The 25,983-nt window shown below is 37.7% G+C and overlaps 1 long non-coding RNA gene across 1 annotated transcript; it reads right to left on the bottom strand.

The window, feature by feature from the left end:
• Window positions 1–335: 335 nt before the first annotated feature.
• On the bottom strand, window positions 336–24,486 carry LOC103106215 (uncharacterized). Its single transcript, XR_470474.2, has 3 exons — window positions 24,255–24,486; window positions 4,794–4,926; window positions 336–1,061 (listed from the first exon to the last, which is right to left on the bottom strand). It is a non-coding gene; the product is annotated as an uncharacterized LOC103106215 (long non-coding RNA).
• Between the last annotated feature and the right edge of the window lie 1,497 nt (window positions 24,487–25,983).

The following is a 25,983-nucleotide window of genomic DNA, read 5'->3' as shown; positions in this document are numbered from 1 at the left end:
ATAGTTTCACATATTTTCAAAAATAGATCCACATTAAAAATTAATTACTTTATGGACTTATTAGATAATCAGAGCATTATGATATTGTGGGAACTTATCATGTTGTACATAACCTTGTACTATTTAAAAAGTTTTAATGGCTGAGTGGCAAGATTGGAAATGTGACAATGGCCTTCTTAGTAGATACTTTTCATACTTCAATGGTTTGCATAGTTCTGGTTGTGCTTGAATGACCAGAGTTTTCTAGTTCAAAAGCTGAGTTTGGTGTAGTCCTTTGGAAGGTCAACTACTCTCAGAATTAATCAGCTGGATCATCTCTCCTATAAAAGCTATAAAAGTTTCATAATATTAACCTAATTGAGGGGGTGGGACAGTTGAACTATGAGACAGAAAATACCAACTTCTCTTTCATTCTGCCTTATAGGCATCAGGTCAAAATGAGCAGAGAGAGCACAACCCTTTGGACTGGTGTCTAGACTGCCTTACTGTATTATATTAGAATTGGAAGGAGGAGAACAAGAGTAAAAGGAACCTCCTTGTTTATTTTTAGCTAAACAAATCAAGAAATTCAAGTACCCCTATTTGACACTAAGTAAGAGAGTTTGCAAATTACTAGAGTAAGCTCACACCTCCAAAGGTTACTGCATGCCCCTTGGGAAGTGCTAGGCAAATCAAAAGACTGCAATTGGTTTCTGTGAAGTGGGGGAGTGACAGGAAGTGACATCAAGAAAACTGCTTTAAAAAGGTTTTATGGAGGATTCAATGAGTTTCTCTGCATTGGTGAACCAGACTGGAGGAGGAAACTTTCCCTGGATCCTGTGTTGGCCTGCTGTGATGGTGGAGTGATTCCTTCCTTTGTTCTTCAGTGAGGAGACCCTCTTTGATCATTGGCACTTCCGTGGGACACTCACTTCAGCATGAGTTCTGGTGATGTTCTTGGTGGTCTTAGCCTTGTGTACATTGAAGGTTCTTGGTGGATTCTTCAGCATCTCCTGGTTCTTTGGATTTCAGCTTCCTAGTTGGATTCTGGTGAGATTCCCTTTGGGATTCACATTTGCTGTCTGGAGACATTAGGATTAAATTTAGGATATTGGTAGCTAGGCAGTACTTTCTGTCTCTTTATCTAGATTTTCCCACTTTCTCTCTTTCCACTTCTTTGTAAATAAAGTTTCTAAAAGTCATTTCTACTTAAGGTGTAATATTTTTAAATTGGGCGGCCACAATATTACTTTAGAATTCTTATAGTATGATGATCTGGATGGCTTTCCCTTATGTCTGAGTTTTATGTTTCTCTATTGTATGGATATTCCTGGTGGAATTTTGATCATTAGGGTATATGGTGAATTGCCCCAAGTCTCTGTCACAGAAAACATTGAAAGCTCCGTTTAAGCACTGCTCTGAACCATGAGATCAGTGACAACTCCATTAACTACATCATTTGAGCTCTTACCTGTTTTCTGGGGAATAGACGTGTCAGAAGTTATGGGATCTTGGCACTCAAAGTTCCCAGAACCATGACACATAATGTGAGGTGTTGATTCTTACCGTTTTCTTTGCTTCTTTCTCTTTAAATATTTAAAGATTAAAGTTGACTATCACAGAATATAAGGAATGAAAATTAAACTGTTGACTACATCTACTCAAACCACATCACCAAGTCTATTCATTTTAAGATGTTTGGCAGTATGTAGAATAATCATGCAAATGACCAATTCAACCAAAATTACACAATTTATCTAATGTTTTGATGCCACGAGGATATAGTTTATGAAAATGCTTTTGTCTTGTATCCATACTCCCAGTTGTTCCTTCTGTACATATTTGAAGACAGTTTATACCATTTGTTGAGGGGCTTTGACAGTATTGTTGTTAGTTTATTGTTTCAGTCCTTTCTGACTCTTCTTGATCGAATTTGGGTTTTTCTTGGCAAAGATAATGGAATCCTTCTCTACCTCATTTTACTGATGAAGACCTCAGGCAAAAAGGGTTATGTGACTTGCCTGGGGTCATACAGCTAGTAAGTAACTGAAACTGCACTAGAACTAAGAAAGACAAGTCTTCTGACTCCATTCTATCCACTGAGTCAACTAGCTGCCCTATAATAGTTTGACTATAATAATGAAATAATTACCCTTTCCCTTTTATAGTTGCATTTCTTGATTATCACTGGGTAAGGAATTATATTGCCATTTCAGCTTAGCTTTTATAATGATGATTTTGATGATTATAAGAAAAGGGAATTGCTACCAGTATTTTAGCAATATTTGTCCATTACATGGAAAAGTCACCCCTTCTTCCTTTTTCCTCAAGTGTAGCTCTTCTTAAGTTAGACATTTAGGGGATAAAATGTGTGGAAACTAGACCTCACTATTAATTGTTTTTTAACTTATGAGAGTACTATTAGACTTTTTTCTAGGCTAAACTTTGTAGAGTTCACAAATTTTTTGTTTTTAGTATGTAATCACACAAATTAGGTGGCTTTATCCCATTTTTTCCATCTTTGTTTCCAGGCTAAAAAGAATAGTGAAATTCAGGAGCTAATAAATGAGAGAAAATTACATTGAATTGAAGAAAGTATGGCCCTCTAAATATCACTAAGCTTCCTTCAAAGAACAGTGTAGACTACGTTTCTTGCCCAAGACCTTTCCTGATTCTCTTCGTTTTTTTTGTTTTTTTTTTTAGCATTTACCTTTCCTTGAAATTATCTCATATTCTTTTTTAAATAGTTTGGAATCATTTACTCATGTATATACTATCACCATGGTGGAGTGTATGGGGTGTTTGGGAGGACTAGTATCTCTTGTGTGAGGGCTTGCTCACACTTTTATTGTCCACTATTCATCCAACTCTCAACTGCAGTTCCAAGAAGCTGTAGCATGCACAGTGGCCACAATCTGGTAAAACCATCTTGGCCAATGCATTAAACCAAATGGAGGGTAACCAACAAGCCTCAGACTTCTCTAGAGGGTTAAGAAGAATGTGAAGACTTCTCCACATATCCTTTTGATGCTATAACCTGGTGATAAAGTGATAAACTTATCCTTTCTAAGTTTCTATAATACATCTGAGCTTAGACTCTGAACTTCTCCATTTGTCATTGAAAACTTTTCACAAGCTACATAATGAAGCCTTTTCTGTCCTATCTTTAGGTTGCTTTTGCATTCCATCCCAAGTTACCTCTATCCATTTCATATGTATTCTGTGTAAACTTAAATGTATTTGTGCTGTTACTCTCATTGGAATATAAGCTCCTTAAGGGCAAGGAATGTCTTCACATCCCTAGCCATTAGCAAGAGCCTAAACCATAACAAATGCTTTATTATTGTTTATTTTTTTCAGTCCAGTGAGTCCCACTCTTCCTGACCTTATTTGGAGTTTTCTTGGTAAAGGTATTGGAGTAGGTTGCCATTTCCTTCTCTAGCTCATTTTATGTGGATGAGGAAACTGAGGCAAACAGGATTAGGTGATTTGCTAAAGGTCACTAAATTTGAACTCAGATCTTCTTGAGTCAAGGTCCAGTGCTTAATAAATGCTTTTTTAAATTGGTAGGTGTTTAATAAATGCTTATGAAGTGAATTATCTTGTTAATTATTATTATTGCCTTTTGATGATTCTGGTAATCACTAATAAAAGTCTGGACTTTGGAGTTAGAAAAACTGAATTTAAATTCCCACCCCATCTCTTACAAATAGACCCCATTAGTGCAAATAATGAATTTTCTGAAGTGATCAAATTATTCAAATGCATAAGCATATTTCATTGGACTGGAAACAATTACCATATTTTACATAATTATAACTTCAAATAGGACAAATTCAAATACATGTCACCATGTCAGGATATTTACTGTTCACATTAATTGGGAGTTAGCTATATGACCACCTTGACTTTAGGCAAGTCACTTTGACCACTCCTTGCCTCAGTTTTCTCTTCTGTAAAATGAGGAATTTTGTTTAGATAGTATAAAATCCCTTCAAGCTCTTTGTCTGTGATTCTATAATCATATTTCTGTTGTACAGAAAAGCAGAGTTCAGTATACCATGATGAATACATTTGGGGTTCAGATAAATGCATTTCTCTTGGTTTCTATGCAGTATGTGAGAGTAAGAAAAGGGAGATAATTATTTTCCTTCTTTTGGGGGGGGGGAAACATGTTATAAAGACTGAAAGAAGTGGATATTAACACTTCTCAAGATGGTAAGGTTGAAAGTCCAGTGTCTCTGTACCAGACTGAAAAACCAAAATGGCTGCCTTCAGGATCTCTTAATAATGCAATCTGACTTCTCTGTAAGTTAACAAAAAGGGCTTAATGTGGTAAATAACAGAGTGGGATAGGAAGGAGGGCAGAGGTAGTTCCCTGATGCTAATCTCTATTACTCCACCCTCCAAATGTAAGAGGCTTGCAAAGGCCTGTCTTCATTTTCTTGCTTCTAAGTAACAACTGTTCTCTCTACCTGTACCCCAAAATCCCTGTTCTAGCTATCCTGATTATTGGCCACTCCAAAACAGTCTTTGGGAAAGACTTTATAGTTCAATCGTTGAATAAGGATGGTGACTGGATGTCAGAGTCATCCAAGGACTTCAGGCAAAAGTCCAAAAGTCTCCTTGAGTACAGACAGGTACAAAATCTCTTCAGGCTGACTTTTTTCTTCAGGAACAAAACAATATCTTCAAAATCAGGACAGGAAAAAAGAGCAGGAATTGATGGGAAGCTAAGTCCAGAAACTGGAAAGTTGATCTCAGGGCTCAATCAACAGGGCAACCACTCAGCTCCCACAGGTCAGTTAACCTACCTGCTTCAGCTCAAGTCCTCCTCTTATTTTGTCCTAAGGTTCCTTTTGGACTCCTCTTTTTCCTTTAGTTCCTCCTGTGAGTTCCTTGCTTTGCATTGTCTTCTTTCAAATGTTCTTTCTTATTCCTCTCTTCCTATAAGACAGAACATTATACCTAACCCAACTTACTTGCAAAACCCGAAGAATTTCAACAAAATTCTGACTGATAACATCAGCCTAATAAAAGAGAGATCAAAGAATGGAAGCCCCAAATGAGGAGGCTTTTCCTTTTATTTATATCTTATTGCAAGCTAGTGTTCTCTCATAGTTTCAGCATTTGAGTAATAGTAACATTAACATAACTATTTGACATTTAGATATCAATTTAGAGTTTGCAAAGCACTCTTCATACTTGCTCTATTATTTATCTGAGAAAACCACAAGAGCTTCTCTGAACTTCTAAAGTAGGACAAAGATTGCTGCTACTTCTCTTGGCATAAAACCTACGGAGTCATTCTGGTGAATTCTGGAATTATCAGGATGAGATAGGGTAGGAGAAGAGTTCCTTTAAGAAAATCAGATCACTTCAAGAGAGTCTCTCTCTTTTTTTTTTTTAATATATTTTATTTGATCATTTCCAAGCATTATTCGTTAAAGACATAGATCATTTTCTTTTCCTCCCCCCCCACCCCCCATAGCCAACGCGTAAGTCCACTGGGCATTAGATGTTTTCTTGATTTGAACCCATTGCTTTGTTGATAGTATTTGCATTAGAGTGTTCATTTAGAGTCTCTCCTCTGTCATGTCCCCTCAACCTCTGTATTCAGGCAGTTGCTTTTTCTCGGTGTTTCCACTCCCATAGTTTATCCTTTCCTTATGAATGGTGTTTTTTTCTCCTGGATCCCTGCAAGTTGTTCAGGGACATTACACCGCCACTAATGGAGAAGTCCATTACGTTCGATTATACCACAGTGTATTAGTCTCTGTGTACAATGTTCTCCTGGTTCTGCTCCTCTCGCTCTGCATCACTTCCTGGAGGTTGTTCCAGTCTCCATGGAACTTCTCCACTTTATTATTCCTTTGAGCACAATAGTATTCCATCACCAACATATACCACAGTTTGTTCAGCCATTCCCCAATTGATGGGCATCCCCTCGTTTTCCAGTTTTGGGCCACCACAAAGAGCGCAGCTATGAATATTTTTGTACAAGTCTTTTTGTCCATTATCTCTTTGGGGTACAGACCCAGCAGTGCTATGGCTGGGTCAAAGGGTAGATATTCTTTTGTTGCTCTTTGGGCATAGTTCCAAATTGCCCTCCAGAATGGTTGGATCAGTTCACAACTCCACCAGCAATGAATTAATGTCCCTATTTTGCCATATCCCCTCCAGCATTCATTACTTTCCTTTGCTGTTATGTTAGCCAATCTGCTAGGTGTGAGGTGATACCCAAGAGAGTCTCTCTTAAGATTATTTGTGTTATGAAAGATTCTTTGCTTCACAAGGCATTTACAAGTGGCCCTCTAGAAGTAGGGAGCTCTCACAGGAAAAATGGCATTAATTCATCATACAAGAAATATTTGAATGTAACTTTTTGAAATGACATATATGGTATTAACAAAGTTAGGCCCTCAGTGAGATTTTTTTTCCATTTTTATATAAAGACTTTGAAAATAATATGTATTATTTGCTATCTTTGGTTCACAAGTTAAAGGAGAGTTCAAAAGAATTCCCCAAAAATGTTGAATGTATTTTTATTCATTTTGTAAATATTGGGGAGACTGTCCTATAAATGCAGTACCTAGACATAAAATAAAAACCTGAATAAAATTTCCATGATTATTTGAATTTTTAATTTTAAGAAAACCAGTTACAAAGCTTGTTTTCAGATCACTAAGCACCATTGTTTTACAAGTCTTTGAGGACAAGCTACTACTTCTAAATTTTCTCTATGATAAAGATAATTAATTTCCAGCTTCATATGGCTTTGTCTTCAGTCCCTTCACCATCCACCAATCAAAATATATTTATTAAGCACCTTCTACTTGCCAGGTATTGAGAACCCCAAGATCACAAGAAAGAATCCTTTTGTTTAAGGAGTTTGCAATCTATCTGGGGAGGAAAGTGTCAGTGTATACAGAATAAATACCATCCTGGCTATCCTTCTCTGGCTATCCTTCAATTTGACTATGCTCTTTCCAAATTGTGGTTCCCCAAATTGAGGACAATAAGTACTCCACATTCCATCTGACCAAGATTGAGTATAGCAGAATTTATACCCACAATTATTGTCAACACTGCCTTTCTTATCACAGCCTAATATCAGTCCCATTAGCTCTTCTGGTTGTTTGTATTTTTTTGTGCCAACTTCCTCTTTTGCAAAATGGAGACCATGGCCTATGTTCTTGTGTCATATTAATGAATCTTGTAAGAATCAATAACATAAGAGATGGAAAACAATATTACTGTTGGATGAGGAAAACTAAATTCTCTTACCTGGGTGGTTTTTTAAAAATTATTTTTTGTTTGGTTCTGCTGTTTCATAAAAAGTGTAGGGAACTTGTGGTGTGTGAAACCTCTCCATCATAACAAGTCATCATTATCTTTGTAATTTATAGTCTCCTAAGATCACCTGGAACATTGAGAAGTTAAGTGTGGGGGCAGCTAGGTGGCTCAGTGGAATGAGATCCAGTTCTAGAGACTGGGTTTAAATCTGACCTGAGACACTTCCCAGCTGTTTGGTCCTGGGAAATTCATTTAATCCCCATCGTCTAGCCCTTACTGCTCTTCTGTCATGGAACCAAAACATAGTATTGATTCTAAAACTGAAGGTAAGGTTTAAAAAAAAAGAGAGAGAGAAGCTATGTGACTTCCCCCTAATTACATATCTAAAATGTATCAGAGGTATTGAATCAAGGTCTTCTTCCTGTTTGACACAGTTCTGAAATGGACCCGAGGTACTGAAGATATTCAGGTGTAACTGGTTAGAGAATTGTCCGTGTTAGGGACTAGCCAAGAAGAAGGTGCAGAAGCTCAGGGCTCTCTGAGTCCTCTAGTCTGGACATTTTCTTCTCTAGGTTGCAGGACCAGGAGAACTCATCTGTACTGCCCAAAGATCAGGCAGCGGATAACCTCCCAGAAAAGACATGATAATAGAGGCCTAAAGGGAAAGAGCTGGTTTCATCCCAAGCTTGTGGGGAAGGTGCTCTTACCATAGAAGCTAGAACACAATTATAAACAGGCACCAGCTCCAAGAAGGATATGTCCTTTCTACCAAATTATGATTAATGACCTGCAAATAAAATAATAATGACTTGATGTTTATACAGTGTCTTATATTAGGGACAACTGAACAATTGAATCCTGCCCATTATACCTCAGGGTCCAATTTGCAGCACTTTGCATAAGGATTAATGCCTTTTGTTCTCAATGGTACTATTGGGACATAGAAGGGAGGTGGGTGGGAAATAAATCCCCCTTTGAGATTTGGAAGCATCTGCATTTTAGAGAAAGTTCCACACTAGGACAAATTCATGTAATTCATGATTATTTTCATATTAATACTTGGTCGTTGTGCATTGTTTTACTTTCAGGGAATTGGAAGTCAGAATTGAAGGCCCTTTGTGTGTTTGGGCCCAACAGGGAGAAGAGCCTACTCACTTGCCAATGAACAAGAGAGCAGTCTTATGCTAGGATGATCATCCATTGCTGGGGCCTTGGGCATTATTGCCACATTTGAGGTGTGGCTCTGGTCAGCAACAGCCCTCCTTGAGTATTATCGAGGTCTGGAGCTGTGGCCACTTGGATACTGTGCCTACTGACTGCCCTTATCCTTAGGATTTCATAACCGGAATTTCTCTTCTGAAGCCCACAATGCTAGAAGATAGTGAAATTCAAAGAAGGTTGAACAGAACTAATTTTAGGCAGATTGTTTTTCAGACAAAATTTGGCATTTATGGGGAGTGAGATAGCTTAAACTTTTTAAGAGTTTAAAAAATGACCAACTTTAAATTTAAATGAATTAAAATTAGTTTTAAAATTGGTTGATATTCATTTCTAGTGTCACCTCTATTGTTTACAAGTCATGTGGATTTGAACAGAGCATTTAATTCCTCTGAGACCAAAATTCTTCATTTGTAAAATGGGGACATTAAATACTGCTTACAGGGCAATTGTGAGGCTCAGATGAGATAATACATATGAAATTTCTTTGTAACCTTAAAATATTATGGAAGAAGGGGTTCTTCTGTGACAATGGATGCCCGGGAAGGAGTCATAGTTTCCCCAAGACCTCTGCCATCTGTACTTAAGGAGGCATATTAACCCTTTTGGGTCAGGAAGGAAGAAGTTAGCATATATGAAGGGGAGAACCTGTCTAGTCATTCTCCAGATGACAGAAAATAAGAAAATCGACCTGTAAAATGAGCTTGTTGCTGAGGGGATGGGCAGGCAGTGGAGTACTAATCACCAGGGTGATCTTGGGCTTGGCCTTTCATTGGAGCTTTTCCCTCCCAGCTGTCTGGTACAATGATTGACCCTAGCTTTACTGCCAGAACTTAGCTGGGTTGTGCCCCAACTCAGGCTCTACTAGACTATATGCTAGCATGTATAGTAATCACAAATGAGATAATACCATTTCGTGGGGACAGTAGCCATCATGTATAGTGTCTGACTTTGAATGTGGTTCTGCCCAATCTACCATTTCTCCTCTATATTGTGAAGGTCCACAAGGACACTTCTTATGCCTTTACAATAACCCATTCTTTATAATATTGGGGAGTGAGAAAGGAAATGAGAGTATTAAGCACCCACCAACTAGGCACTGTATGCTATTCTAAAGTCCAGATCCACTGGAAGTCCACAGAGAAGCATTAATGTAGAGGTGAGTGAAGGCTTTTAAATCAACTCATTTGAGCAATAATAGATGGGTTTATAAAGGGCATCTCTCTCTCTCTCTCTCTCTCTCTCTCTCTATATATATATATATATATATATATATTCTCATTTGAGGTAAGTATAATAAGACTCATTTTCTGAAGGGTTTTTTTTTTTTGGGGGGGGGTAGTGGGTAGACATAATTTCAATTGGTATAGGGAACTCCTGGTGATGAAATGACCTCTTTCCATAGAGTTGCTACTCTTTGGAGACTTTCCATCATAGAGAGTTGCTTCCTGGAGGACAATGAGTTTAAGTGACTTACTCAGGGCTACAGAGCCAGTATGTGTTAGAAACCTGACCTGAATAAAGATATTCTTAACTCTAAACCCCACTAGTTCTCCACTGTCAATCCTGCCTCCTTCCCAAGTTTCTCCTATCTCCATTTTTACACATTTGGAAAATAAGTTTCGGAGATACTTGGTGATTTGCCCACATAGTAACTAAGCAGTTAATCCAACAAGCATTGGTACACATCGAGATAGTGAAATATTAAACAATTATAATGCTCCAAGTGCTAAGAGTTACAAATACAAAGGATACAAATACAAGGAAGCAAAATAGTCTATCCTCTAGAACAGTATGCTCTAATGAGGGAAGACAATACATAAGAGGGAGCTGGAGAGGGAAAGTGGAAGGAAGGGTATGAAGCCAAATGCATGCAAGTTGTGAAGAAGGGCAGGAAGTAGCAGAGCTTAGTTCCTGACAACATAAAATAAAAGCACACCAATCAATACTAGTAGGTTAGGAATGTGGAATCATGGTGTTGGTGGAAATGAGGATGATGACAGAGTGTGGTCAGCATGGTAGGGAGATAGTCTGGAATTATTATTGTTGTTGAGTTGTTTGAGAATGTCTGATCTTTTGTGACCTAATTTGGAGTTTTTTTGACAAGGATGCTTGAGTGGTCTACTGATTCCTTCATTGGATCATTTTATAGATGAGGAAACTGATGCCCAAAGGGTTAAGTAACTTGTCCAGGGCTATATATAGTTAGTAGTTATCTGAGACCCTATTTGAATTTAGGAAGATAAGTATTCCTAATTTCAATCCTGATGCTCTATGCATTCTTCCCAGAGGTGTTATTGAGAGTATTTATTAGTTGTGTGTATACTCAGAGAGTTAACATTAATTTGTATACTCATAAAGGACATTATATTTTCCAGATTAAAAAAAATTAAACCTAAAATTAAAACAAAAAATATAAACAAAAATATAAGACATATAATACCAATTTTTTGAGTTGTTGGAGTATGATGTGGCATGATTTTCTGATATCATATTAGTGACCCATCTTGCATGTACTTTAAAAAAAATTTTATTTGGTCAATTTCAAACATTATTCCTTGGTTACAAAAATCATATTCTATTGCACTCTTTCCCTCCCCCCACCCTTCTCATAGCTGATGCACAATTCCACTGGGTATTACATGTGACCTTGATCAGAACCTATTTCCATTGCATATACTTTTTAATTAAACCCTTACCTTCTGTCTTAGAATCTATACCAAGTATCACTTCCAAGACAGAAGAGCAATTTAGGTTAGGCAAAGGGTGGATAAATGATTTGGTCAGGGGCACACAGTGAGGATATGTCTGAGGTAACATTTGAACCCAAATCCTCTTTTCTCCAAGCCTGGTGCTCTATCCTCTGAATCACCTAACTGTGCAAACACATTTTTATTTTAATTTTTATTGTCATTCAAAACACTTCCATATTGGTCATTATTGTAAGAGCACACTCATATATAACAAAAACCTTCAAATAAAAACATAAATACACTGAAGTGAAAGACATCTCCAGCAGGTCTTTCTCTGGAGGCTGATATCATTCCCTATCTTAAGTCTTTCAGGATTGTCCCAGATCATTGCATTGCTTAGAGTAGCCAAGTTTTCACATATAATCATAATTTAATATTGCTGTTACTGTGTATAATTATCTGAGACCTGATATATCATCCCAGTTTTGCTTATTTTGCTCTGCATAAGTTCCTGTAGATCTTTCCAGCTTTTTCTGAAATCATCTTTGTGCAAACACTTTTGAAGATGACATCTGTGTTGTAAAACCAAGCCCTCAAATCTCCAGCTGTAAATGGTGACTGATGTATGCACAAACTATGTCAGTGTTCTCAAATGATACAGATTCTACAGGTGGGAGAGACCAAAACGTCTGCTTCTGGGAGAGAGCCTTAACAATGGGTAATAGAAGCTCTTTGGACAGATTCTGACGCCTGTGTAGACATTCTATAACTTGCTTTGGTCTGCTAATCATGTGGTTAGGAGAATCCTTTAGTTGGCACCTTCACAGGGTCTTAGCTAGCTTTGGCCTCATTATCTTTCCTTTGATGGATCTCTCTCTGGGTTGATCTCTTTCACTGATGGAAAATGGTGAGAGATAATGCCATGACAGGGACTGACATGTTTCTGTAAAAATGGAACTTGGTCCCTTGGCTTAAACATTTGTTGTTTTCCTTTTAGGTAAAGAAGATGAATCTGGAGGTTCCATTCTTATGAACTTTGAAAGGTCAAGAGAGTGAGCCTCTAGGAGTCCAGCTTCCCAGGAATCTGTGTTCATGCTGGATCTTGCAGCCAGCCCAGCTTTCATGTCCTAAGGATCAGAGTGTGACCTCTGGAACTTAGTGCAGTAGCAAATAGTTGAGACAATCTTGAAGTCAAAGATGCTACCCCTGAACATTAAGTTTGGTGGGAACAAAGAATATGTAGCAGCCATGCTAGGTCTGAGCTCATTCTTTGCTGGGATGGAGGTAGTATGAGGAGAGAGTACCTTTAGGGGCTGGGGGAGGAATGTTTATATTTTTTGTCTCACTATATCTTTTAATAAATGTATCTTTATAAAAGTTAATTAATGTTAAATGGTTAAATAGAACTGAGGTTGGGGAGTATATGACCTGAGGAGGTTTGAAGATATATTTTAAGCCCACAAGTCATACCTGGGAGCCTGACAGACAAATATAATCAGTCTGTTTCTGGAATTGTGATCCAGAGAATATGCTTCCTCCATAGAACATGGGGACTCTTAATGAGTCTGCAAGTGAATACACAATGCTTGTTAAAGGCTCAAGTCAAATAAGCCTAGAGTTTAGGTGAAAGGATCATATTTACATAGGATCATATTTACTGGTCATTTGTTTCAATCATGTCTGACTCTTCTTGACCCCATTTGTGATTTTCTTGTCAAAGATACTGAAATGGCTTGCCATTTCTTTCTCCAGCTCATTTTATAGATGAGAAAACTGAGGTAAAAAGGGTTAAGTGACTTGTCCAGGTGCACATATATAGTATGTGTCTGAGGCTAAATTTAAACTCTTCCTGACTTCAAGTCCAGTACTCTATCTTCTGTGCCACCTATGTGTATAGGTGGTATAATGGTATAATGAAAAAGAACACTGGAGCTAGGTTCCCAGGGAGCTGAGTTTGATTTCCAGGACAGTCACTATCTACCTTTATTATTGTGATCAAATCACTTAACATTTCTGGGCCTCATATAATAGATTGAATCAGATCTGGGATTCAAGTCCAGTCTCTGATAAAAGTTATATGTGACCTTCTACAAGTCAAGTACTCCCATCAACTTTTTATAACTTCATGCTACAAATAAGTAGCAGTTCTTGAGTCAAAATATTCAAAAAGCACAGATAGATGGGTAGACAATTCAATTCAACAAACATTTTAACAGCCTACTAAGATCTGGGGATCCAAAGACATAAACCCTATAACCTCTACCCACAAGTAGCCTACATTCTTTTTCAGGACAGAAGAAAGGAAGAATGATGGTTGTGGAATATGCCATTAAAGATCTTGACTCTTAATTTCTTTCAATGTCCTTCTTTCCTTGGAAAGGATAAAGAGAGAAAGAGAGAGAGGGAGAAAGGATATAGACCATCCCCCCTCCTTCCTCTCGACTCTCTGATGCAGTTTATTTGTAATTGGGCAAGGGGGTGTCTAGGTCAGTGTGACAGCCAATGTGGAGGGCTATTACAACACATTACATAAATAACCCTACATAATTGCTACCATCCATCAATTTGTTGAGATTAGTGGTGATAGACACTGCCAGTTTCTTGGAATGAAAACTATAGCAGAGCACAGCCCATACCGTCATGTTCACTAATCAATGCCAGTTTTAAAACTCCTTTTTTTTTCCAAAGGAGAGTAAAATTGTTCTTCTACAATTGTAGTCATTGGTTCCTTTGCCAATTAAATCTCTGATATTATTTCCTTGTGTTTTACTTCCATGTATTTGGAGTGCCTTTTACCCTGTCCTGCCCCTTTAAAACCCTAAATGCTATAAATCAAGAATAGGGTTCTCCACTCTGCTTTTCTCTTTTGCAGCTTATATGGAGCATGTGCTGACATAGCAACCCAGGCCAATTATGTTTCTGACAAATATACCATTCTAATACAGAGTCACATCAAAGGATCCTTATTATCATCATTGTAATTCTTCCAACAGTAACTCCCCAGAGAAAGAAGAAAGTCAAACTTAAATGATGTCTACCCAGCCATCACAAAAGGAAGTTGAGATTTTGCACATTTCTCATTAATTTGATTAGTGGAGGCAAGCTAAACTAGAGAATTCATGTTCCCAAATGGTTTGGAGGGTCTGCAGTTTTTGAATTGTCTGTCTACGTTGATCAAAATAGCTAGACCGTGTCTCCATTCTCCAATTCATTCTGTGGTTCATGAGCAGTCCAAAAGTGGGTTGGAAAAAGAGTTAACTTTATTATGGTATGAAAACCGAACAATTGAATGAAATTCTGCAATTTATGAATAATTTTCATCTTCAGTCTTTGCTTCCCCACTAGCTCCTTTCTTTATGCCCACAACCCTGAACTTCTATAAACATGCTGTTGAAAGACCTGTTCCTTGAATTAACCATCCCCTCTACCTGTTGTCCAATGATACTTCCTTTTTTTGTGGCTAAACTTGTAGGAAAATTAATCTACACTATCCACTTTTCCTGTCATAGCACCCTCTCATTCCTCACCATTTTACAATCCACTGTCTACCCTCATCGCTCTTACTGAAGCAACTATAGGTCTCTAAGGTTGTTAGTTGCCTGTTAGTAGCCAAATCAAGTCTTGAATCCTCCTTTGATTTTCTGTAGATTTTTTTGGGACTAGGAGTCTGGAAACTTGGGTTTGAATTCCTACATGAATTTTATGACTATAGGTATGTTGGTCTACTTCTCTGAATATCAGTTTCCCCATTTATAAAGCAGGGATAATGATATATACTGTGAAGACTGTATTTAGCTATCTCCTGATTGTAACAATGAAGATACTTAGCTCTTCCTTTATTGTGAAGATTAAATTGTAATCCCCTGATTGTAACAATGAAGGTACTTAGCTCTTCCTTTATTAGGAAGATTGAATTGTAATCCACAATCTATTTTTAGATTTTAATCCCCCAAAGGTGGTAACTCAGTATTTTAAGTAGATCTGCCCATTTTAACTACAAAAAGGTGTTAAGTAACTACAAAAGGTGAACTAACCAAAAAAGGTGTTAAGTAACCAACAAAGGTATAATCTAACCAAAGAAGGTGTGAACTAAAGAGTGGGTAGTCCTGGAGAGGAGCATCTGCTGTGATTGGTAGACATGAAATTTAGGGGAGGTGACACAAGAAAAAAAGATCTTTAAAAAGAGGACCAGAAGTCAGAAGAAGATATATTCAATTTGAGATTTGAGTTGGATGGAGGATTCTCTGACTCGAAGTTGGACTGGAGGAACTAGACCCTGGAGGAACTTGTGTGGAAGACCTCAGACTGTGTTCTTTTTAGATGGTCACTGTTGGTGAGTGAAAGGCTGACTTAGTGTCCCTGCCTTTTCTTGGATCTATACACCTCCAACAAAGACCCATCTAAGCCCCAGCCAGGGGCTTAGAAATTCTAATTGGTATCAGAGGAAGCCAGAGGCACGTGCTCTCTTTCTCTCTCTCTCTCTCTCTCTCTCTCTCTCTCTCTCTCTCTCTCTCTCTCTCTCTCTCTCTCTCTCTCTCTCTCTCTCTCTCTCTCTCTCTCCTTTTCTCTCTTCTTTAATATCTTCCCTCTATTGTAAATAAACTAACATGAATTCCATTTACTTTAGTAATTCATTTTGGGATTTAGAAATTAAATCCCTGGCAACCACCTAATTAATATATTTCAGTCTCAACCACAATTAATTTTAACAATACATATGTATGTATATATAATGATATAAAAGTAAACAAAATATTGATTTGTGATAATAAACAGATAATGTACAGAAAACACTTCATGTATACTTATGTCCCAATCATTGTGAGTAATGAAACTCTTGAAGTAGTTGTATTATTCTAACTCATTCTGCATATTTCCATTGGACTAGAACCAATGCCCATATTTTACATAATTATAACTTCAAATAATCCGAATTGAATTCATGTGACCACTTCAGGGGATTCATTAGATACATTAATAGGGAGCTAGGTGTAACTTAAAGTTTTATAGAGGGTGGGGTTCAAAAAGCATTAGTACAGTTTTAAGTGTTAAAAGCTTAAATTTACACTAAGACTTTCAGAACATTCTATAATATCAGTCATATATAATATTAATGTAATATAATTAGTCATTTTGAATGTTAACTGTTGTGATTAATATCTTCTTCCTGACCCCTATGCATCAGTGTCCATTATATTTATCCCTAACTGAACTTATCATCTTCCTCCCCTAAATCTGATCTTTTCTCTTCACAAAATCCATATTTCTGTTGACTGGACCACTATCCTCCTAGATATCAAGATTCAGAAGCTAAGAATTATCTTTGACTCTTTGCTCTCTTTTATCTCTCTGCTATAATTAATTCCTAAGCCTCATTGATGTCCTCCATAAAATGTCTCATATCTATCTATTCTTCTCCACTGTTACCAACCTAGTTCAAGCTTTTATCACCTCTTTCCTGAACTCTCGTATAGCCTTCTAGATGGTTCCTTTACTATTCAATAAATCAGTTGCCAGTTATAAGTAATAATTTTGCATCAGACATTGTGCCAGATGGTTGAGAAAAAAAAATTAAAAACAAGAAAAAAAATAGTCTCTGTCCTAAAGGAGGACATTCTCATTTTTCTAGATGTGAGCAGTGATTTATAAAAATTTACAGAGGCAGGGAGGTTGGAATGCCTTATTTGAATAATGCCTTATAATTCAGTTTGACTAAAATACATTTGATAAGAGACTGAATTTTCAGTTTTCATTGTGCTTGGTGTTGTTAGTGAATTGGTGATAAAAACTACAAGTTCCAGTTTATTTCTGTTTTGAACTGGAAGTTATGTTTCTCATTATTTATGGGCCATTGCCTCAGACTTGACTGGTGCCAGCTCCATGGGCAAGTCAACTGGATGGAACTCCAGTTTGGGTTTCTTTGATTTGATGGTGTCTTCCAGACAAAGCTGAGATTAATGCTGCTCCCCATAATACGTTTGATCACCTATGGAAAAGTCATCTTTTCCCACTGGAATTATATATTTTGGTGGGAACTACTTATAAATTAAACCAGCTGAATTCATAGCTTTCCTTCCCAGATTTACCAAGTTCCTGAAAAGATTATATAGACCACTCTATTATTCACAAATACTTTTGTGTATAATTAATAGGAAATGAAAGAGTCCAGTGTGGTTTTTTCTTCCTAGAAATCTTTAGAAGTTCTTTGGGAGAAAAGTGAAGGAAAAATCTTTAAATTATCAAGCTGAGCAACATTGTTATTTTTCGTGTAAAATTGCTGGTTAGAAACAGGCAATAAAATGTGTTATGCTCACCAAATTGCCATTTGGGACAATAAGTATCATATGCAACTTTTTTCCTGGGTAATATAAGGTACTGTTGCTAGTGGTGTTCCTTCTTGAAGTGGACATAGGTGTGACCTAAAGGGATAGTCAGATTATGTTCTACAGCCCTTTCCACTTTGATAGCATGTTATAGTAATAATACCTTACACAGCAGAATACCTTTTCAAAGCACTTTTATATAGAATGTTTCATTTAATTATTACCACAATACTTTCAATCATCATCACTATCCCTATCTTGCTAAGAAAGAGACTGTCACTAAGAGAAGTTAAATAATTTGGCCAGGCTTATATGACTAGTGAACTGAAGAGCTGGGACTAGAGTTCAGGTCTCTTGACTTCTGGTTTCTTCCTGTTTCTAGTATACCAAATAAAGCTCAAAGTTGCCAGAAGAAATAAGAGTTCTTAGAAACAGCAATTCTGGTATTTAATAGGAACCCCACAAAATGGTCCCCTCAAACTAACTTTTAAAAATAGATATAGATGAGGGGTTATGATGGTGAGACTTCAGGGAGAGATCTTGGACCTTGAGAAATAAGGCATCCTGGGAGAGATACCTTGAGATACTGCTATTGAAATTCATCTGGGAAGTTACCAAATGAGAGGTGGGGAAAGTGGGGAGGAAGCACTTGTTTAAATGAAAATTTCTTGCTAACTAAATTAAGCATTCCCTACATTCTGAAGTCACCAATGCAATCGTGATCTAATTTTGATGGGATGCAAAGCACCAGTTGTCTCAATCTAATTAAGGTTCTTCTTGAACAATGGGCTTTCTCCACTCTAACTCCAGCTCTTACATGGTCAAAAATTGATTGGATGAAGCATTAAATCCTTACAGATTATTACCCTACTTAGTGCAGGCTCACATACTCACACAGAGAGAGGAGTACCCTCATTTCAATCCAATACTCCTTCCCTTTTAAAACAACAATAAAAAAGGTGTCTAGTATTTGCAAACCTCTCTGCTAAGTGCAAAAGAGAAAATCCACAATGTCTGCCCTCAAAAAGTTTATAGTCTATCAGTAAATGTACTGTAACTTGCTCAAATAAATGTAAAACTAAATATAGTAATCTGAGACTGAGATATTAAAAGTCCTTTAAGAAAATTTGAGAAGTAAAGCAGTTCCAGGCAAAAATTAGAAGTCATTTTTGAACTTGACCTGCAGATCAATGACCATTGTTGACCCTCAGCAGTGAGGTCATTAGCCAATACTTAGGGATTCTTCTGTAATATGTAGTTCTTGCAATCACCAGGAAGTGCCTCTATCTACAAATCTCACCACAATTAAAAAAATCATTTAGAATAGAGTTAGATAGATAGATGAGGCAGATATGTTTGTGGTCTATCAGGGGACAGCATGAAGGCACTCCCAAGAATGTCATGGCAACCCTTGACAGGAGAGAGCATTATAGAAAAGTGAAGGGGGACAATGGCTGTTTTATATGCCTTACATATTTTTTGATAGTTGGGGAGAGCAGAGGTTGTGGGAAGCAAGAGGAGAAATGATCCACTGGAATTTCCCTGGAATCACTCTGCCTTACCATTTGGGATGCTACCAGGGAAGCTTTTTTGAAGGTATAGACACCAACCTACAGAGTGCTGTCACTAATAGAAGTAAGAAACTTTCTTATGCTTCTTACTAACTAGATGCCAATCTCAATTGTTTCTGGGCTTCTAAAGAATGGCATTCACTATCAATGCACTCTCAATTTTGATACCCTGAGTCAAAGCTCCAGTTAGTCCACCCTTGCTATGGCTCTTTTCTTTTTTTCTCTTTTAGCAAAAAAGAAAAAGACATATGAACTGAATTGTTGCCATTGAACAGTCAAGTTCCCATGGTGCCAAACTTCAAGGCAGAATGATTCCAAGAAACTACTGGTGGATTCATTTCTATTCTTGCTTCCCAAATGTTCTGTCCTAAAAACATGGAAGGCATCTGAAAGGTAATTCAATGAGCATTCAATTGTCCTCTGAAAATGACATGGCCTTGGAGATAATGGGCATTCAATATAAGGAAGAAGTACAAATGTCACTTATTGAACTGTCTGCATGTGAAAATGACCTATATCTCCTATTTTCCAGTGAATTTTTGAGTTATATAGACCATATGAATGACAATATATATTTCTTTGACTTTTACATGGCAGAAAGAATTTCCATTACACAACAAAATTTGTCAATAGCACTTGTGAAAGATACTCTTTGATTCAGTCCTATGAACTGACAGAATAATAGAATAGTAGCAAGTGTTTGCTAAGAGTACAAGGGGACTAACTGTCCTTTGTGGTTTAAGAATAATAAAAATGGCCTGGAGATTTGAGGAGAAAAAGCTAAATTGTAGAAAAGTTGTGTGAGAAAAAAGGTGATGGATTTAGTCCATGGTGGTTTTGATAAAAGGACTTTGTGGACAAGGAAGTAAAGAGAAACAAAAAAAAAGTAAGCAATATGGACAATTGTCTTAACAGTGAAAATTTTCTGTGCTTCAGACTTTTAAGACCAGCCCATGTTAGTAATCCCATTTTAACTGACTTTTCTCTCTTCTTCACTCCATTTTTTACATGTCTTCCCTTCCTCTCTAGTCTCCTCATATTCTTTCCTCCCTTCTCCTTTCCTCTCCTCCTTAATATTTATTATTATAACAAATTATTATATAAAGTCCTAAAAGCCCTTATCCAGCAGTTTAAATCAGAATTTTTATACCCAGGATAATAATTATAGTAGAGGAGAGAGAAGACCCAGAGAATAGTCCATCCCCATAATGTCTAGCCCACACTCTCAACATCATTGACAATCCCTGATTCTCTAACCCCCTGGGGAAGGTGGTAGAGCAGAGACTGCAACCATACTTCTACACCTATATGCTGTAGGTGAATTGTCTCATAATGACAAGATGGACTTTGGAAGTATAGGTTTGGGGCTTGGTGATAGAGCAGTGGCTGTTTTACCATATGACTATGGGCAAAAGACCAGAGAATTATTGCTAGGGATAGTTCCCCCTATTTCCACCATGTCAGTCTCCTAAGCAAAAGCTCCCACCACTCCTTCATGAACTTAGTGGGTTTACTATTGGAGGTATAAGATGAAAAGCAAAGCAACACAACAACAACAAAAATCCTAGTACAGCTCCTAACCTCCAGGAGCATCAATTATAAGTGATTTTATGTCAGCTACATCTATAAATATGACTGAAGCCTGGGTGATCCCATCATTTTAGTGAGCTTTAATGATCACCGCAAAAAGACACATGAGCACTTCAACAACAGCCACCAGTACATATTGCAAGTGGTATAAATGCTTAATTGGCCCTGGAGTGATATGCATCTTCAGCCAAGAGGAGAAGTAACCTGAAACTAGCATTGGGTTGACTGGTTCTATTTCTATCTCATTGAGAGCAAATGGAACAAAAACAAAGCAAAGATAATAACTCCTATAGCTGAAGAGAGATGGACAGAAAATGACTTGTTTTTTTATCCTTTTTTTTCCTTCTTAACTTATCTTCTTCTATAGATGGTATGCCTAATCTCAGACTCCCAGACAAGGCTTTAAAAATAAGTTGTAATTCATTTTCATTTCTCTGATCTTCAAAAGGATTGGGTGTGTAAGTTCAGACAGCTCAGCACACATCCATCACCACTTTTGGAAAAACACTTAATCTCGCCCTTTGCTCCATTTGCATCTAGGAGAGCTCAGTGACTATGCTGACAAGGGAAAGACCTCAAGGTCTTCTTCCTTGCTGAGGTTATATAGTCCCCAAGAACTAGGTCTCAATCCATGTCATTTTTTATTCATTTTTTCCCATTCCAGGTTTGGAGAGTAGAGTCTCTGATATTGGTTGGACGAATGAGAGACAGAAATCCAAGGATCATAAAACAGACCAGATGTTGCAACCAAGATGGAGCTATCATCAGGAGTGACCTTTGGGACATTGGAGGCACTCATCTGGAAGTCAGGCAGCATATAAACATGAAATTAGTGGGACCAATATTAAGTAAGAACTAAGCTAAAATTTAAGTCTACTTTCTAGAGACCAAGGTGATGTTAGGGGGAATATGCCCTGGTAGTATCATGGAAAGTGCTTTGTACATTTGTTCTTGCTCTCTCTTAACTTAATAAATTAGAGCTTGTCCATAATACATTCAATTACTTTGATTTCTCGTGTATTTCTTCAGAATATAATGAGATCAGAATAACTCCATAGTGGTTCATAAATATCCATGTTTGTGAATTTACAGTTCAGTTGGGTAACTCAAAAGCTCAGATGCATTTATTTGCTTGTAAACTTCTGGGTAACATTTAACCCATGACTCTACATGGTCTATTCCATATGTGGAATTAATTTGGTGTGATAAAAAAGTTCACAGTAGGATATACTTATATTCAGTGGTAGAGCATGAAATTCAGCTCCAATTTCTGACCCTGGATCACATAGCATGGGATCCTCCTAATCAGTGTGTATCAGCATTAGTCCTTTGGATCTGCTTTAGAATCCTCACATCTGCGTCATTTTATTAGAGTTCCATTATTGTTTTAGTATGAAAGGAACACGAGGTAATCTGGTAAGTCTAGGAACCATGATAAATCTGTAACTTGAATGTCACTTGACACCTAAACTCCCAAGAATAATGTGCTTTTGTGGCCTTGTACTTAGTCTTGAAGTACCTGGATTACATATTGACCAGCTTTAGTCAACTATTGCAGGTCAAGGTGAACAATGACTCATCTGGAGATTAAGGAAAAGGAAGCATCCCAGAAACCTGTGTCACTAGAGCTTTTGAACTCTTGGGAAAGTGAGATGTTAAAATACACCATCCCTTTCTTCACTTGACAATCAGTATTAAAGAGCTTCTGATTTCAGAATCATTCCAATAGCATAGCTATATCATTCTAGCTGAAGGGAATGAAGACCTCTTCCTAGTGGAGGGGAGAAAAGGAAAAGGACTTAGAGACAGAGCATGGAAGATTGGAGAGTTGGAAGGGATCTCAGAAGTTGTTTGGTTCAACCTCCTTATTTTGCCCATGAGCAAACTGAGGCTCAGATAAGTAAAATTATTTATTCAAGATCACATGGGCAGAATATGGCAGAGCCCAGATCTTTACTATTAACTCTGATGGCTGGGTGTATTGTTCACTCCTAAAAATAATTTTTAAAGTGTTGCAACACACTAAGGACAGAGATATCAAGTTTTTAGTTATTTCCTCCTCTTCTCTCTGATCCCCTCTTTTGGGCCACTTCATATAAATGATCCCAAGATTCAGATTAAAAGTACTATGATACTCTCATTATATAGTCTAGGGTCCTGGAGATAAAGTGGAAGACAAACCAAAGGATGGATAGGGAAATAAAACAATCTGGTTCTGTGATTCATGTGGTGAACTGTTCTTGTCCATTGGGTCCCAAATCCCCTGGAGTACTAGACAAAGTATCTGCATGCTCTTAGAGTAATTAGGCATCCTTTAGTGGTAGTACAGAGGATAGTCTGAACACAGGTACAGCTACAACAGGTGCAGCTCTCTCCTCCAGAAAGGCTGGTCTATGAATTGTGGGGGAATTTAGAGAAGAGCAGGGGTATGCTGGAATAAGTTTGAACCAAGTTAGATGATGAGAGCTAATTCTTAAATTATCCTCGTGAGCATTTAAACCTTGAAAATTAGCACCCACTACAAATCAAGGCTTAATTTATTGTTCCATTGATTGTCTAGACTTAAGAAAGTGATGGAGAAAATATTAATAATGCAGACTAAACTGAAAAGTGTACATTTGTCACTCCCTCCACTCCCCAGAGTTGGCTGTTAAAAATTTACAAGCACACTCCTGAAGAGGGGTGTCTTAGGGGCAGGACTTACTTTAAGGGTGGTAACTTGGGTCTGGATGACTGAGTGGGGTTATACCACCATACAAACAGTTCCTAAGGGGACAATGAGACATAGGACTTGTGAAGGGATGGTAGTCTACTTCTGCAGGAAGGAAATGTGACTGCCCCAGATGTTTGAACCCTGGAGCAAAGACCCAGTCAGCTGCCCTGGTTATGGCCTGGACACTCCCACATTGTGACATTTTGGTTGGGCAACCAAAACGAGCACTTCTAAAAATGCTCTAAGCATAAATTTTGTTACAGGGGAGATGTTGATCATGGGAAATGAACATCGAAAATAGCATTTCTGAATAAGGCATATTGAATATTTAGAATGTGTGTGGATTTGCTTAGTGTAATTTGGGGGGACCTACACTCCCTAAATGGAGAAATGAGGGTTGAAGGCAGTGAGGAAAAGGTTGATGAAAATGGCTTCCTTCACTACTCCCTCCCTGAGTCCCTCAATTATTTGAGGAAGACAAAATGGAGATCTCCCCTCACTGAAGACTTGCCTCTTTCTTGATGGCTGTACCAGCCCTCAAGGGCTGAGGGGAAGTCTTCTCTACAAGGAGAGGTATATGGGACCTCAAACCACATATGTGCTGCTTTGGAGCGCTCACAAGCCTCCCCCTGGTGTCTTCTTGAAAACTGGCAACAAGATGGAGTCTGCCAATGGGCTTACTCTCTAGATATAAACAAAGGATATTGAATTTGCTATCCAACTGCTTGTTTGATTTAATTGTTGATTGGGGAAAGGGTTGAGGTTAGAGGGGTTCAGGTTGCCCTAAATCTTTCTAAATAAAACTAATTACTGAAGTACAAGGTTTTCTTGTACCCAGGGAAGCGGTAGAATAGGGGAGAGCACTGCTCACCAATTAGAGTCCCGTATCTCAATAGTTCATAGAAATGAAAGTCTTTGAAGAAATTAGGTTTCTTGACAGGATCCAGCGATGTTTAAACAGGAACCCTTGGTATTAGGATTTCTGTCAGTGACAGAAATCTCCACAGCTGTCTTAAATGGCCCTGAGAAACAGCTCCTCCTTCCATTCCCTTCTGTATCTCAGCTCTTAAGACCCCACTCCTCAGGAGAATTTCCCAGAAGTCCTTGTTCAGTTCCCAACTGTCATTCTTGCCTCATGCAACTGTTGATCCTCAACATTCCATTCACCCCTAACGGTTCTCTTACCTACTCCCCATCATTACATTAGCTATAAAGTCCCCACCTGTACAAATGTATTTTATATGTGTTAATTGTGACATTTGAAAATTCAAAGTTCTATCACAAATGGCAGCTTGGCTCTGTTGTGTTTTCTTGGGAATGACCAAAGTCATAGCTTAAAAAACTAGAAGGGATTTTAGATGACATTTTCCCCCCTATCCAAGCAAGATTAATTAATTCAGCTTAGCAAATACTTATGGGTAAGGTCCTGAAAAACAAACAAACAATTCTTCTCTACCTGGAAAAGTCAATTTATTATTATTTTAATCACTAATAGTAACAATGGCAATAATTATTTACATTTATATGGTGACAAAGTAAGAGTGACCACTGGGGGTTGGGGTGCATTGTGAAGTAGTGGTATAGTTTCTGAGTCTTGAAGGCATAGACTTCTTTCTCCTGATTGAGCTCCAACTTCGACATTTCCTAGTAGTGTTTTCCTTGACAAATCACTTAATGTCACAGCCTCACCTTCATTGTCTGTCAGAGGGGGATAATCATGATTGTACTGTATACTTGAGTGGGATGTTGGGAGCAATGCAATTGGCAGATCTTAAAGTACTATTGTTGTTATCCATAATTCACTTGACTCACATAAACTATTTTTTTAAAATCCTTACCTTCTGTCTTGTATTGGCTCCAAGACAGAAGAGTGGTAAGGGCTAGACAATGGGGGTCAAGTGACTTGCCCAGAGTCACACAGCTGGGAAGTGTCTGAGGCCAGATTTGAACTTAGGACCTCTCATCTGTATACCTGGCTCTCAATCCATTGAACTACCCAGCTGCCCACAGTTTTTTTTTTTTTATAAATAAAGTAGATCTGATATAATTATCCTTATTTTGGAATTGAGGCTTTAAGAAGAAAAATATCTTGCTTAAGAGAACTAGTTTCCTAATTGAGGAATACACGCGCGCGCGCACACACACACACACACACACACACACACACACACATACACATCCCATACCAATACTGCTTTTTTTCAGTGCATTCATGTAGATCAGTTCTTGAAATATTTTAGGAGGAAAGATTTAACAGATGTTTCTGGTGGAATATATGTTCTCCCAAGAGGCATAAATAATATAAAGATAATATATGTATAATACATACAAGATAAAGATAATAAAATAAAGATAAAGAGTTGTTCTCAGGGTCAGCAAAGCATGGGTTCGAGTTTTGATTTTAATACCTATTGACTATGTGACCCCTGGGCAAGTGATTTAATTTTTCACTGCCACCAGGCAATGATCTAAGACTTTGAGTTATAGAACAGGTACTACCTTGCATTGGTAGAAGGAGTTTCCCCACAGGGAGTTCCCTGAACCAGTGAAGTCTCCGTCCAAAAGAATTAATTACAATCCACCATGACCAACTTTAATAA

The sequence above is a fragment of the Monodelphis domestica genome, chromosome 7 (assembly GCF_027887165.1).
Source record: "Monodelphis domestica isolate mMonDom1 chromosome 7, mMonDom1.pri, whole genome shotgun sequence".
NCBI lineage: Eukaryota > Metazoa > Chordata > Mammalia > Didelphimorphia > Didelphidae > Monodelphis > Monodelphis domestica.
The sequence above is the reverse complement of the archived record's forward strand: the minus strand, read 5'-3'. Positions and strand labels throughout refer to the sequence as shown.